General features: G+C 42.4%; 1 protein-coding gene across 1 annotated transcript in view; it reads left to right on the plus strand.

The window, feature by feature from the left end:
- The window catches only part of COBL (cordon-bleu WH2 repeat protein), a 586,035-nt gene that overhangs the window by 114,125 nt on the left and 458,056 nt on the right, over nucleotides 1-13,854 (plus strand). The window lies entirely within an intron of this gene.

Consider the following 13,854-nt stretch of genomic DNA (forward strand, 5'->3'; position numbering starts at 1 on the left):
TCACGCTGACAGGGAGAGCCGATCGGCGACTCTCCTGTCAGAGGGGGGTCTGCGCTGATAATCAGCGCATTGATTATAAGCGCAGCCCCCATCAGAGGTGCCCACCACAGCTGCAAATCAGTGCCCATCAAAGTGCCAATCAGTGCCCATCAGTAACGCCTGTCAGTGCCCTAAACAGATACCAATCAGTAATCACTGTCAGTACCTCATCATCAGTGCTATCAGTCTATTAGTGCCATCTATTAGTGCCCATCAGTGCCATCTATTAGTGCCCATCAGTGCCGCCTGTTAGTACCCATCAGTGCTGCCTATCAGTGCCCATCAGTGCGACCTATCAGTGCTGCCTAACAGTGCCCATCAGTGCTGCATATCAGTGCCGCCTATCGGTGCCCATCAGTGCTGCATATCAGTGCCGCCTATCAGTGTCCATCAATTCTACATATTAGTGCCACCTTATCAATGCCAACTATTAGTGCCTATCAGTGCCATCTATTAGTGCCCATCAGTGCCTCCTGCTAGTGCCCATCAGTGCCACCTATCAGTGCTGCCTAACAGTGCCCATCAGTGCTGCATATCAGTGCCGCCTATCGGTGCCCATCCGTGCTGCATATCAGTGCCGCCTATCAGTGTCCATCAATTCTACATATTAGTGCCACCTTATCAATGCCAACTATTAGTGCCTATCAGTGTCATCTATTAGTGCCCATCAGTGCCATCTATTAGTGCCCATCAGTGCCTCCTCTTAGTGCCCATCAGTGCCACCTATCAGTGCTGCCTAACAGTGCCCATCAGTGCTGCATATCAGTGCCGCCTATCGGTGCCCATCAGTGCTGCATATCAGTGCCGCCTATCAGTGTCCATCAATTCTACATATTAGTGCCTCATCATCAGTGCCACCTTATCATTGCCAACTCCCCAGTGCCCATCAGTGCCCGTCAGTGCAGCCTCATCGGTGCCTGTCAGTGAAGGAGAAAACAACATTTTTAACAGATACGAAGAAAAAGAAAAAATGTATTTATTTTTTTTTTTTTTGAATTTCCGTAATTTTTTAGTTTGTTTAGCAAAAAATAAAAACCCCAGTGGTGATCAAATACCACCACAAGAAATCTATATTTGTGGAAAGAAAATTATATAAATTTAGTTTGGGTACAGTGTTGTATGACCGCGCAATTGTCATTCAAAATGTGACAGCGCTGAAAGCTGAAAATTATCCTGGGCAGGAAGGGGGGAAAGTGCCTGGTATTGAAGTGGTTAAACATAGCCTATTTTTCTTACAGTCTGTAATACCATTAAATGTTTATTCTGCTGTAGCATCACAAAAGTAGCTGATCAATAACAGTCAAAGCTAAAAGTTTCTTAGTTATAAACTTCATATATGGTCCCTTTACATCTTTGCTGCTAATGATAGGCAAATAAAAAGTGTTATCTTAATATTTTCATGCTTTGTAGTTATTAAATCTGTCCACTGATCCCCGTTGATCAGGCAGATGGCTGGTCTGTGTTTGCTCTGCTTATGCATAGCAGACACAGACACAGCCCGCTCTCCTCTATGGGCAGTTAGATGTAAACAGAGCGTCTGTCCATTAATACCCGACTGCCATCCAATCCAATCCGGTAGACAGAAGGGGAATGGGAATCCATCTTTTTTTAGCGGATCGGATTGGAATTAGGCAGTTGTAAATGGACACATCTGTTTACACCTGCTACCCTCTAGAGGAGAATGGAGGGTCCGCCTGAAAAATGACAGGTGGATCTGATCGGACCGCTAGTGTGAAAGGGATCTTAGGCAGGCCATACACGGTGCAAATTTCTTTCCTGCAGCCATAGGTTGCAGGAAAGATATTTGCATGATTCCCCCCAACACAGACAATGGTGACAAGGGAATCCCTCCTGCCAAGCAATTGTCTGCTCCTGGCAAGGGGGGCAAGTGGGGGAAGACAGTGATTATCGCCAGCGTCTATAGCAACCACTAGGGACATAAGATAATTCAGCAGGCTTGTTGTACTCAAGTTAATCGATTGTTCATTCATTTGCTTCCAGGTTGATCATACATTCATTAACAGTTCGAATCTCAGTCGGTTTCTGCTGAACCGGCCGAGATTCAAACCGTGTTGGCCGGCCTTAGAGTATCTACACTCTGGATGAAGGAGCAACAGAGGCCTATGGATAGCCTCATTGTTATTTTGGGGGAAGGGGAGTGTTAGATGTACTTGCAGATTTAGATAAACCAAAAAAATTAAGACAAACTACAGTTAACACTTAATAACAGTTACAGCAACAGTTTTGTTTCCTTTGGGATACTGGGTTTTACATAAATAAATGAAAAAAAAGCTGATCCTTGTGAGTATCCTTGTCAGTGGTAAATAGTTTGTCTCAACCCTTAACAGCTTATTCTGTTAAAAAAAGAACAGACTTACTAGATAGATAACCAGGTGAAAATAAAGGAAAGAAAACTATTTACCAGCCACCAATGGTAAATAGTAAGCTGCGATATAGTAAATGTTTGTTTTTGGGTGTAATGCCACTTTAACCGCTTGCCGCCCGCCGGCTGTCATATGACAGCCAGGCAGCGCGGCTCTCGTTCTGGGAGGGCGTCATATGACGTCTCTCCATTAAAACAGGTAATGCGCGCGATCATGTGTGCGCATCCCTTTTCCTTTGGTGGTGGCGTGTCACGGAGAAACCGCTCGCCACCGAGGGGGGTGAACAGCCATTGGGTATGGCTGTGTACCACCCCACTTTGCATGGCGCATGCGCGCAATCTCGAGCGCGCTGCGCATGCACGTCGGTGGCAGCGTGTTCCCGGGACACTGGTAAACAGCCAACCTTTCACAGCCAATCACTAAATGTCAACAAACCGCGGTAACGAGTTGTTACTGGGTTCTCCTCCTCACACACCAATCATGTGTAAGAAGGAGATTGCAGTAACATCTCGTTACCGCTTACAGTGCACACCAATCACACACTGATTGCCCCCCAATAAAGAGGACCTGTCACCACCCATCAAAGTATGTCACAGTTCATCTGAGTACCTGTCAGTCCATATGAGTACCTGTCACAGTTCATCTGAGTACCCGAGTACCTGTCACAGTCCATCAGGGTACCTGAGTACCTGTCACAGTCCATCCGAGTACCTGTCACAGTCCATCCGAGTACCCGAGTACCTGTCACAGTCCATCTGAGTACCCGAGTACCTGTCACAGTTCATCTGAGTACCTGAGTACCTGTCACAGTCCATCTGAGTACCTGTCACAGTTCATCTGAGTACCTGTCACAGTCCATATTAGTACCTGAGTACCTGTCACAGTCCATATGAGTACCTGAGTACCTGTCACAGTCCATATGAGTACCTGAGTACCTGTCACAGTTCATCTGAGTACCTAAGTACCTGTCACAGTCCATATGAGTACCTGTCACAGTCCATATGAGTACCCAAGTACCTGATTACCTGTCACAGTCCATATGAGTACCGAGTGCCTGAGTAACTGTCACCACCCTTCAGATTACCCGAATACCAGTCACCAGCCCATCAGAGTACCCGAGTACCTATCTGTAGCCCATCAGAGTACCCGAGTACCTGTCACCAGGCCATCAGAGTACCCGAGTACCTGTCACCAGCCCATCAGAGTAACCGAGTACCTGTCACCAGCCCATTAGAGTAATCGAGTACCTGTCACCAGCCCATCAGAGTACCCGAGTACCTGTCTGCAGCTCATCAAGTTACCCGAGTACCTGTCTCCAGCCCATCAGAGTACCCGAGTACCTATTTGCAGCCCGTGCCTCATAGAATATACACTGGGGTGTTTTCTTTCCAAAATGTGGTCATTTTGTGGGTAATTTCACTGTCTTGGTGCTCAAGGACCTTCAAAAGCGTGATAGGTAGGAATGAAATGAGTGTAATGTGTAATTTATGCTCCTAGAACGCCTGAAGGTACTACTTCAATGTTGGGCCTCTGTATGTGGCCAGACTGTGTAAAAGTCTCACACATGTGGTATCGCCATACTCGGGAGGAGTAGCAGAATGTATTTTGGGGTGTAATTTTTGCTTTGTACATGCACTGTGTTAGAAGTATCTTATAAATTGACAACTTTGTGTAAAAAAAAATGCTGTTTCATTTTTTTTCCACATTTTCCAAAAACTTCTGGAAACAAATGAACCGTTCAAAAGACTCATTATGCCTCATAGATTTTACGTTGGGGTGTTTGATTTCCAAAATGGGGTCATTTTGGGGGCAATTCCATTGTCCTGGTTCTCCAGGGCCTTCAAAAGTGTTATAGGTGGTTGAGAAATGAGATGTGTCATTTATGTTCGTAGAACGCCTGAAGGTGCACATGTGGTATCGCCATACTCGGGAAGAGTAGCAGAATGTATTTTGGGGTGTAATTTGTTGTATGCATATGCTGTGTGTGAGAAATAACCTGATAATTTGACAATTTTGTAAAAAAAAAAAAAAAAAATCTTCATTTTGCAAAGAATTGTGAGAAAAAATTCCAACTTAAAAAACTCACCATGCTACTTACTTAACCACTTCAGTCCCGGAAGAATTTACCCCCTTCCTGACCAGAGCACTTTTTGCGATTCGGCACTGCATTGCTTTAACTGACAATTGTGTGGTCGTGCAACGTGGCTCCCAAACAAAATTGACGTCCTTTTTTTCCCACAAATAGAGCTTTCTTTTGGTGGTATTTGATCACCCCTGCGGCTTTTATTTTTGCACTATAAACAAAAAAAAAAGAGCGACAATTTTGAAAAAAACGCATTATTTTTTACTTTTTGGTTTAATAAATATCCCCCAAAAATATATAAAAAAAACAATTTTTTTCCACAGTTTAGGCCGATACGTATTCTTCTACATATTTTTGGTAAAAAAAAATGCAATAAGCGATTATTGATCGGTTTGCGCAAAAGTTATAGCGTTTACAAAATAGGGGATAGTTTTATGGCATTTTTATTAATAGTTTTGTTTTTTTTTTTAATGGCGGTGATCAGTGATTTTTATCGTGACTGCGACATTATGGCAGACACATCTGACATTTTTGACACATTTTTGGGACCATTGTCATTTATACAGCAATTAGTGCTATACAAATGCACTGATTCCTGTGTAAATGACACTGGCCGTGAAGGGTTTAACCACTAGGTGGCAGTGTAGGGGTTAAGTGTGTCCTAGCGGCGTGTTTCTAACTGTGGGGGAATGGCTGTGTGTGACACGTCACTGATCTCTGCTCCGATGACAGGGAGCAGAGATCAGTGGCACTGTCACTAGGCAGAACGGGGAGATGCTTGTTTACATTAGCATCTCCCCGTTCTTCCTCCCCATGAGGCGATCGCGGGTATCCCCGCGGCGGTCGAGTCTGCGGGACCCACGACCTGACTCACGGAGCTTGCCGCGGGCAGGCGCACACGCCCGCTGGTCGCCTCTTAAAGGAGATTGTACAGGCACGTGATTCTGCCTGTACGAGCCCTTTTGCCGCAGTATATCTGCATGAGGCGGTCGGCAAGCGGTTAATACCTTGGAATGTCTACTTTCTAAAAAGGGGTCATTTGGGGGGTATTTGTACTTTCCTGGCTTGTTAGTGTCTCAAGAAATTAGATTCACCTGATGTACTGAAGGCCTGATCAGATCAGCAATTTTCAGTGATTGGCACCATAGTTTGTAGACTCTAAAACTTTCACAAAGACCAAATAATATACACTAATTTGGGTTTTTTTTTTTACCAAAGATATGTAGCAGTATAAATTTTGGCCAAAATTTATGAAGAAAAATTACTAATTAGCAAAATTTTATGACAGAAACAAAGAAAAGGGCATTTTTTTTCACAAAATTTACGATGTTTTTTTATTTATAGCACAAAAAATAAAAAACCCACTAGTGATTAAATACCACCAAAAGAAAGCTCTATTCGTGTAAAAAAAAAGCACGCAAGTTTCATATGGGTACAGTTTTGCATGACTGAGTAATTGTCATTCAAACTGTGAGAGCGCTGAAAGCTGAAAATTGGTCTGGGCAGAAACTGTATTGAGGTGGTTAATTAGCTGCAAACACTTTGCAAAAGGAAAAGGGCAGGTTGCCGTGTTGTTTGTGCTTATTGCCATTAGATAATTTTACATATTTCATGTCTAGAAAAAGTTCATGCTTGGTGTATACAGTAATTCACAATTAAAGGTTTCCAATTTTAGTAGTGCTTCAGTATGTAATTATAGCCTGTTATTAAAATGCAAATAAATTGAGATAACGTCATCATTCACCAATAGTGATTTATTACATTTTTCTTTTAAATGCACCAACATTCCACAAATCTGTTTTTCCTCCCTGGTGGTACAGAACAAATGATTAGGCAGTGCCCAAGTTCATACAGTAATTGTTATTTTTTAACCTGACAAGCCACGTCTGGCCTCCTCCACTCTCTCTTTTACTTGTTCCGATGACAAGTAAAAGTTGGGTTGTGCTGACCTTACAAGTTTAAAAAGCGCTTTGGACAGCGTGAGGACAGTAGAAATGTTTACTTATGAACAACCTCTCTCTCTAGTCTATGGGCAGTAAAATGATAGATACCTTGAGTGCCGGTTCACACAGGGGAGGCTTCAAAGTCATCTGACTCTGTATAGAAGTCAATGCAAGCCCTCCAAAGTGACCTCAAAAGTAGTACAGGAACCTTTTTCTAAGTAGGAGTGACTTGAGTTGCTTCTATTAGAACGGTTCCATTGCAATGCATGGAGCACGACTTGTCAGGCGGCCCCTGTTTGAACCAGTACTGATAGTTGTTCAAACACCATGTTTTCAAAACAAATCTTTATTTCTATAGGATAAAGGCTTAAAGCAGAGCTTTACTTAAATGAGGAAGTCCCGCTCCTGTTTCTGAAATGGAGCTTTTGGGGGGGGGGGGGGGGGGAGTGAGTACCTGAGTTTGACAGGTACCCACTCTCTCTTCTGCTCCGATGGCCTAGGCAATCAGAAGCAGAAGTTCTCCTGTAAGCTGTCACAACAGCCAGGTGCCCACAGTTAAATTGCTGGAGCCAGGGACAGCTGAGAGGAAATGAACACAGCTCAGGTGAGCCCAACGCTGGATCGTGGGACAGGTGAGTAGCTGTTAATAAAAAGTCAGCAGCTAAAGTTTTTGTAGCTGCTGACTTTTAATTTTCATATAGGAAACTAGAGCTCCTCTTTAAATCTGAGCTCTGGTGAAAATACAAATTTAACCTAGCAAGGGTACCGTTAAAATATACAATTAAAACAAAAGTTTCCCCGCCACATTTACCAGATAGCCAGCACAAACATTATATTGTATAACAATTTAAAAACTGAGCTCTTAGTTGCACAACATTTGCAGATATATGTGGAAGTGTCATTGCCTTGTCAAGGTCCCTCCGAGCTTAGTGATACTATATCAGTATTTTCCCTTGAATTTCCTTTTTTATTTAATTTTCAATTTTCTATTTTAGCTTGTTTTATTGCATACACAATAACCAAATGTATTTACATAGCAAAGCTCTTGGAAACCTAAAATATTACAGACCAAAAGTGTGTTGTTCCCAAGTGCATTGACCACATGTGCAAACAAGATGACCTAACTACTAGGTGACCTGTGCTGACCTATTGTGGTAATTAACATGAGTGTAATGTACTTTTAAAGTGCATACTCTGAATTCAGCACTGGTGTTATATTGTGAGAGCAGCATTGTTTATTTATTCCTCATAGAAACATATCCTGTAACCATTAACCACTTGCCCACTGGGCACTTAAACCCCCTTCCTAACCAGACCAATTTTCAGCTTTCAGTGCTCTCACATTTTAAATAACAATTACTCAGTCATGCAACACTGTACTCATATGGCATTTTTGTGCTTTTTTTCACACAAATAGAGCTTTCTTTTAGTTGTATTTAATCACTGCTGTTTTTTTTTTTTTTTTTTGCGCTAAAAAAGAAAAAAAGATTAAAAATTTTGTAAAAAACTGCATTTTTCTTAATTTCAGTTATAAAATTTTGAAAATTGGTAATTTTTCTTCATAAATTTTGCCCAAAATTTATACTGCTGCATATCTTTGGTAAAAATAACCTAAATAAGTGTTTATTATTTGGTCTTTGTAAAAGTTATAGAGTCTACAAGCTATGGTGCCAATCATTGAAAATTGATCACACCTGATGTACCGAGACCCCAACAAACCAGGAAAGTACAAATACCTGCCAAATGACCCCTTTTTAGAAAGTAGACATTCCAAGATATTGAGTAAGAAGAATAGTGAGTTTTTTGAAGTTGTAACTTTCCCAAAATTCTTTGCAAAATTAAGATTTTTTTTTCTTTTCTTTTCACAAAATTGTCATACTAACAAGTTATTTCTCACACACAGGATATGCATACCACAAATTACACCCTAAAATACGTTCTACTACTCCTCCTGAGTATACACACATACATACAGAGGTCCAATATGCAAGGAGCACCATCAGGCGTTCTAGAGACATAAATTACACATATCATTTCTAGGCTACCACTTATGCCACGTACACATGATCGGAATTGTCGTCGGAAAAGCCTTGGATGGTTTTTCTGATGGAATTCCGCTTAAGCTTGTCTTGTATACAAACGGTCACACCAAGTCCGATCGTCAAGAACGCTGTGACATACAACACGTACAATGGGACTAGAAAACGGAAGTTCAGTGCCCAGTGCGCCACCCTTTGGACTCCTTCTGCTAATCTCGTGTTTATCTTGTGTTAGCAGAAGTTTGGTGAGAGACAATTCATGCTTTTCAGCCTTGTGCTTTTCAGTCCGTTACTGCTCTTCAGTCTGTGCTTGTGGGTTTGTATCTGGTTTTCGGGGCATGTAGTCAGTTCGTATCTGTTTTTCAGTGCGTTCTTGTCCGCTCGTTTCTGATTTTCAGCTCACTCTTCACAGGCCTTTCTGTTCTTCAGTGCGTTCTGTTACTTCGTTCTGACCAGCCGACCGTTTTGAAGCCATGTTGCGGGTACATGCTCATCATAGGGTTCGTGCTATGCAGGGGCTTGGTGTTGGGGTTCTTTCTTTGACCCAAGCCCAGTCCATTAACTGGGTGGGGAGGAGTTCATGGACCAAGAATTGGTTGCTCTAGCGTGACCAGTTCTCTCATATGCCTTTGCTGCGGGAGATCCAGGAGAATAACCCTGATGATATCAGGAATTTTCTCCGGATGACGGACCCCGATTTTCACCGTCTGTTGGCTTTGCTGACCCCTTTTATTACCAAGCAGGACACCTGCATGCGGCAAGCCATCACTCCCGAACAGAGGCTAGTCGCCACGTTGCGGTACTTGGCGACGGGGGGAAGTCTACAGGACCTCAAGTTCTCTACAGGCATCTGCCCCCAGGCTCTGGGGATCATTATTCCAGAGACCTGTTCTGCCATCATTCAGGTCCTGCAGAAGGACTATATTAGGGTAAGTTTTCTCCTTTAACATCACATTCTATGTATTTAATGTATGCTAATGTTTTTTTATTTCTTTCATCATTCCCTAATTACCATGATTGTAATATGCTGTGAATGTCCCCTTTGTGCCCATGCATGCTGTAAGCTTTTAATGCTCCTTTTTTGTCCTTCATTTGCCTTCACTAACCTCCCCAGCATGCTATCCTGGGCCCATATACACCCAGCCAGTCACTTAACAATGTATTTTGTCAGCTTCATTGTAGTGTTTTACCCTAAACACCCCTTAAAATATGTCCAAATGTTATTGTTTCCTTAAATTCAGGCAGAGTGCCAGAAACTTTTTTTTGGGTTCCAAAACTCATTTATAACCCCCCCTAAAAATTTTACAATGGGCCATCAGAGGGGGTGAGGAATCTGATAAGTGGACCTTATATTTTTGTCTTTAAATACTCATTAAAATAAATGTTTATACTGATGTTGGCCAAGAATGTTTGTGTCTAATCTGCTTGCAATGTTATGTGCAAAAGTACTAATATTTTTTTTTCTTTTTTGACTCAACAGTTTCCTTCAACGCCACAGGAATGGCAGACTGTGGCTCCCCAATTTGCTCAGTGTTGGGACTTTCCTAACTGCAGAGGGGCAATCGATGGGAAACATGTCTACATCGTCCCACCACCCCACTCGGGGTCATACTATTTTAATTATAAGGGTTTCGATAGTATTGTGTTGATGGCGGTGGTGTCGGTGACATACGAGTTCCTCTATGTGGATGTGGGGAAGAATGGCTGGATGTCGGATGGTGGAGTCTTCACCCAGACTGAGTTCTACCGACATCTCCAGAGTGGTGGTTTTGGGATTGCCACCTGCGGAAGAGAACGTTGAAGGACTCCCATTTGTTTTTATCGCTGGTGAAGTATTTGGTCTGGATGTCAAAAAATGGTGTCATTTTGTGGTTATTTAGATTCTTCCTAGTACATCAGTCATGTTCTTCAGTTTTTGTTCAACCTCATTTGTTTTTTGCTTGATGATGTTTAAATCCCGACTACAAAACATTATGTCCTGGATTAGCCTTTGTGCACTGTCACTGGTGAAATAAGGAGATTGTTATTCGACAACATGCACATCACCTAAATGAAAAAATACACACATGTATTATAAATATGTTGTGGTGACAATTTCAATCACCTCTCCTTCCTCCACATCCTGAGGTTGTGTTGTCCTCTGTTCCCCTTCTTCGGGAGGTGGGGGGTTCCTGGTGTCCTGAGTCTTTTCTCCCCTATGAGAATGAAACAAAAGGTATACTTAGCACACAGATATTTGAGGCCAGAAATAGGAATATGAAACATTGCTTGGAAGTGGGGTACAATTCTCTGTTTTGGCTGAGTTCCAAACTGAAGACAATATTTTTTCCCTTAACAAAGCTGGAATAATTACCTTTTTTGGACAAGTTTCACACACGGAGACACCCCAAGTATCCACTGCAGTACCTGGGTGGGACACCGTAAAAAGTTTGTTCTGGTGTCCCACATTAATGCTCCTGAGTCCAGATGTGTAAACAGCTGCTGAGTGTCCTCTCCTTACATTACACTGAATCAAATTTGCAATTCTTTCTAGTTTCAAACACATCTAGACAACAATGTCCTAAACTTCTTTTAATACAAATTAGCATGACCAAATGTAGTTAACCCTGTATCTGCCCTGTATCTGACGTATTTAGTTGGCGAACAAACGATGTTTACTACGAACGATTACTGTGTCCACGAGCCTGAAAGTTGCCATTTAAAACTGTACAACAGTAAAGAAAAGCACATGGGAGCAGCATGCAAGTAATAATAATAATAGGGACACACGACAACCTTTCTTGATCCTTCTGTACTGATCCTGCTCCCTCAATTTCAGGTCTGACCAGTGTTTCCTCAATTGCTCCTTGGATCATCGTACCCCAAAATGCAGACTCTTCACAACTTTAGTCATGATCTTGGCCTTTCTCACATTTGGGTTTAGGTACGATCCATACTTCCCATCATAGTCGGCCCTCTTCAAGATGTCCACCATCTCCACCATCTCTATAAATGCCATATTTGAGGCCTTAAATCTCCCGCTGGATCGGTATGTTTCGGGCTCGGGGCTTTCCTCCTCATTACTGCTATTACGCACCTGCCGTGTCTCCACCATGTTCCTCTCCCACTGCAACAAAAGAGAAGAGGCAGGGAATATTCTAGAAGGAACGTCAGGGGTGGGCGACGCGGGTGGAGTTTCACAAATGCGCAGTGTATATAAAGCTAACACGCGTGTGTCGTACATACGATCTGTGAGTGGAGGAAGCGCCGACCGTTATAACGAACGTAACATTTTAACTTTGGACATCAGTGACCTATACTGATTTGAGATTGAGGCCTATATTGGGATAAGATTAGGAAAGTTTAGCCTGATATTAGTGTTTTTGTCTTGTGTTTTGTCTTGCAGCAAATATGAAACAATTCAAAGATCCTGAATTCATGGGCCAGTTCATAGACAGATACAGGGATATGAGAAATTTGTGGGAGGTTAAAAACCCCCTATATCGAAATAAACCAGCTAGGAAGGCATCGCTGGAGAAACTGCTGTAATTTGTGAAGACGCAGGTCCCTGGCGCAGACATCAAGTTTGTGGATAAGAAAATTGGTAGCTTGAGAAGCACGTATAGGAAGGAGCTTAATAAGGTCCAGGCTTCCATGAAATCAGGAGTAGCAGCAAAGGATGTGTATGTACCCATACTACAACAGGATGCTGTTTCTGGAAGACCAGATTGAAGCCAGGGAATAATTTCTACACTTCCATCCACCCTTCCCTCAACCCCAGCTGAGGCTTCCGAGGACCAACCTGGGCCTTCCATCCTGGAAGAATTTGAGGAGCCCAGCTGGAGCCAGGTATAGTATTTTTTAACATACTTATCGTCCAAAAATTATTGTTGTTAACTAGATGTTATTATTGATAACAACTGAATGATTTAACAAAAAGTGTTTTGCATATCAATAGACAGTAGTGGCCAAAAATGATTGTGACAAGAAAGAAAAATGCTGGGCTCAGAATGATAGTCTTTTCTATTATTTAACATTCAATTTGCAACAGTCATGAGCTGAAAATTGTATGTGATTGATGAACCAAAAACTAAAACTTTGTCCCTTTTTCATACACAGGAAGACCTCAGCCAGGACGAGGCTCTGGAATGTGTCAGCCAGGAGGTGGCGGGGGTAAGTGCCAGCCAGGAGGTGGCCAGGCCCAGTAGCCTCACCCAATCCCAGGTGCCTCCCCTCCGCCTTACAACAAAGAGGGCCAGGAAGGGGAGTAATATGGAGGAGGCAGCACTGGGCCTCATTACGGATGCTAATGCGGCACTGAAAACACCCCCCAACGCTGAAGAAGCCTATGGCTGCTATGTAGCTGCAAAATTGCAGCAAATGGAGGAGGGCCAACACCTCATCTGTGAGCAGATTTTTTCTTCATAAGGGATTGAGGGGCCAAATGACTGATAACATGCACTTATGCGCGCTCGCCCATCCTCCTCCTCCTCCTGCCACAAGTCCACCTCCAGAGCCACAGCCTCCAAGGAAGGCTGCAGGGAAGCATGGAGAGAAGGCTGCAGGGAAGACAAGAAAGTGATGGCCTGGGTTCAATCTGGTCTGACAGAAGACGCAGGCTGTGGTAGTACCACAGCCTGGGGACATATATGTCATCTGCTGCTGTTCATGATCTCTGGGAGTCCTGGACCAGATTGTGCTCCCTATTATATAGACTTCTCAGGCTACCAATTTTTAGTTACAAAGAGTTGATGTGTGCCCTGGGGTACAAAGGTTTCGCAAAATCAAGCAGTTTCTCCAGCGTTGCCTTCCTCTTTATTTTGTTATGAGCCAGAATAAATGGAGATTTTTTAATATGAAAATACTTGCCTATGTGTTTTTCTTCAAATAGGACAGTTTGTTTGTGAGTAGGCAGGTACATTTCAAAAATACAATGTCTAATTAACAAGGGACACAACCAACTTTTGAGCTTTAAAAATACATAATAATGTTGTTGTGGAAACTTGACACACAAAAAAAAACAAAATTATGGAGATCACTAGAAAATAATTTAAAAATAATCCAAAAAACAGGAGATCTTGATTAAAAAAAAAAAAAAAAGATGACTATAAAAAATAATTCTAAACATTATTATGGAGATCTGGCTTTAAAAACAAAAAGATTATTCAGGAGATCACGATAAATAAGAAAGAAATCAGTTTGTCAGAACTCTGTGTGAATATCAGCAGCAAAACAAATTCATTCTTCTAGCATTATAAAGAACAGAAGAATGCGCTGCATTAAAAGATCAAAAAATTTACAGCGTGACAAATGTGCTATCTCCATTACGAACGTTAGTTTTACCAGACCGAGCGCTTCCGTCTCGTACTTGATTCTGAGCATGCATA

This window comes from Aquarana catesbeiana, linkage group LG05 (assembly GCF_042186555.1).
Source record: "Aquarana catesbeiana isolate 2022-GZ linkage group LG05, ASM4218655v1, whole genome shotgun sequence".
Lineage (NCBI taxonomy): Eukaryota > Metazoa > Chordata > Amphibia > Anura > Ranidae > Aquarana > Aquarana catesbeiana.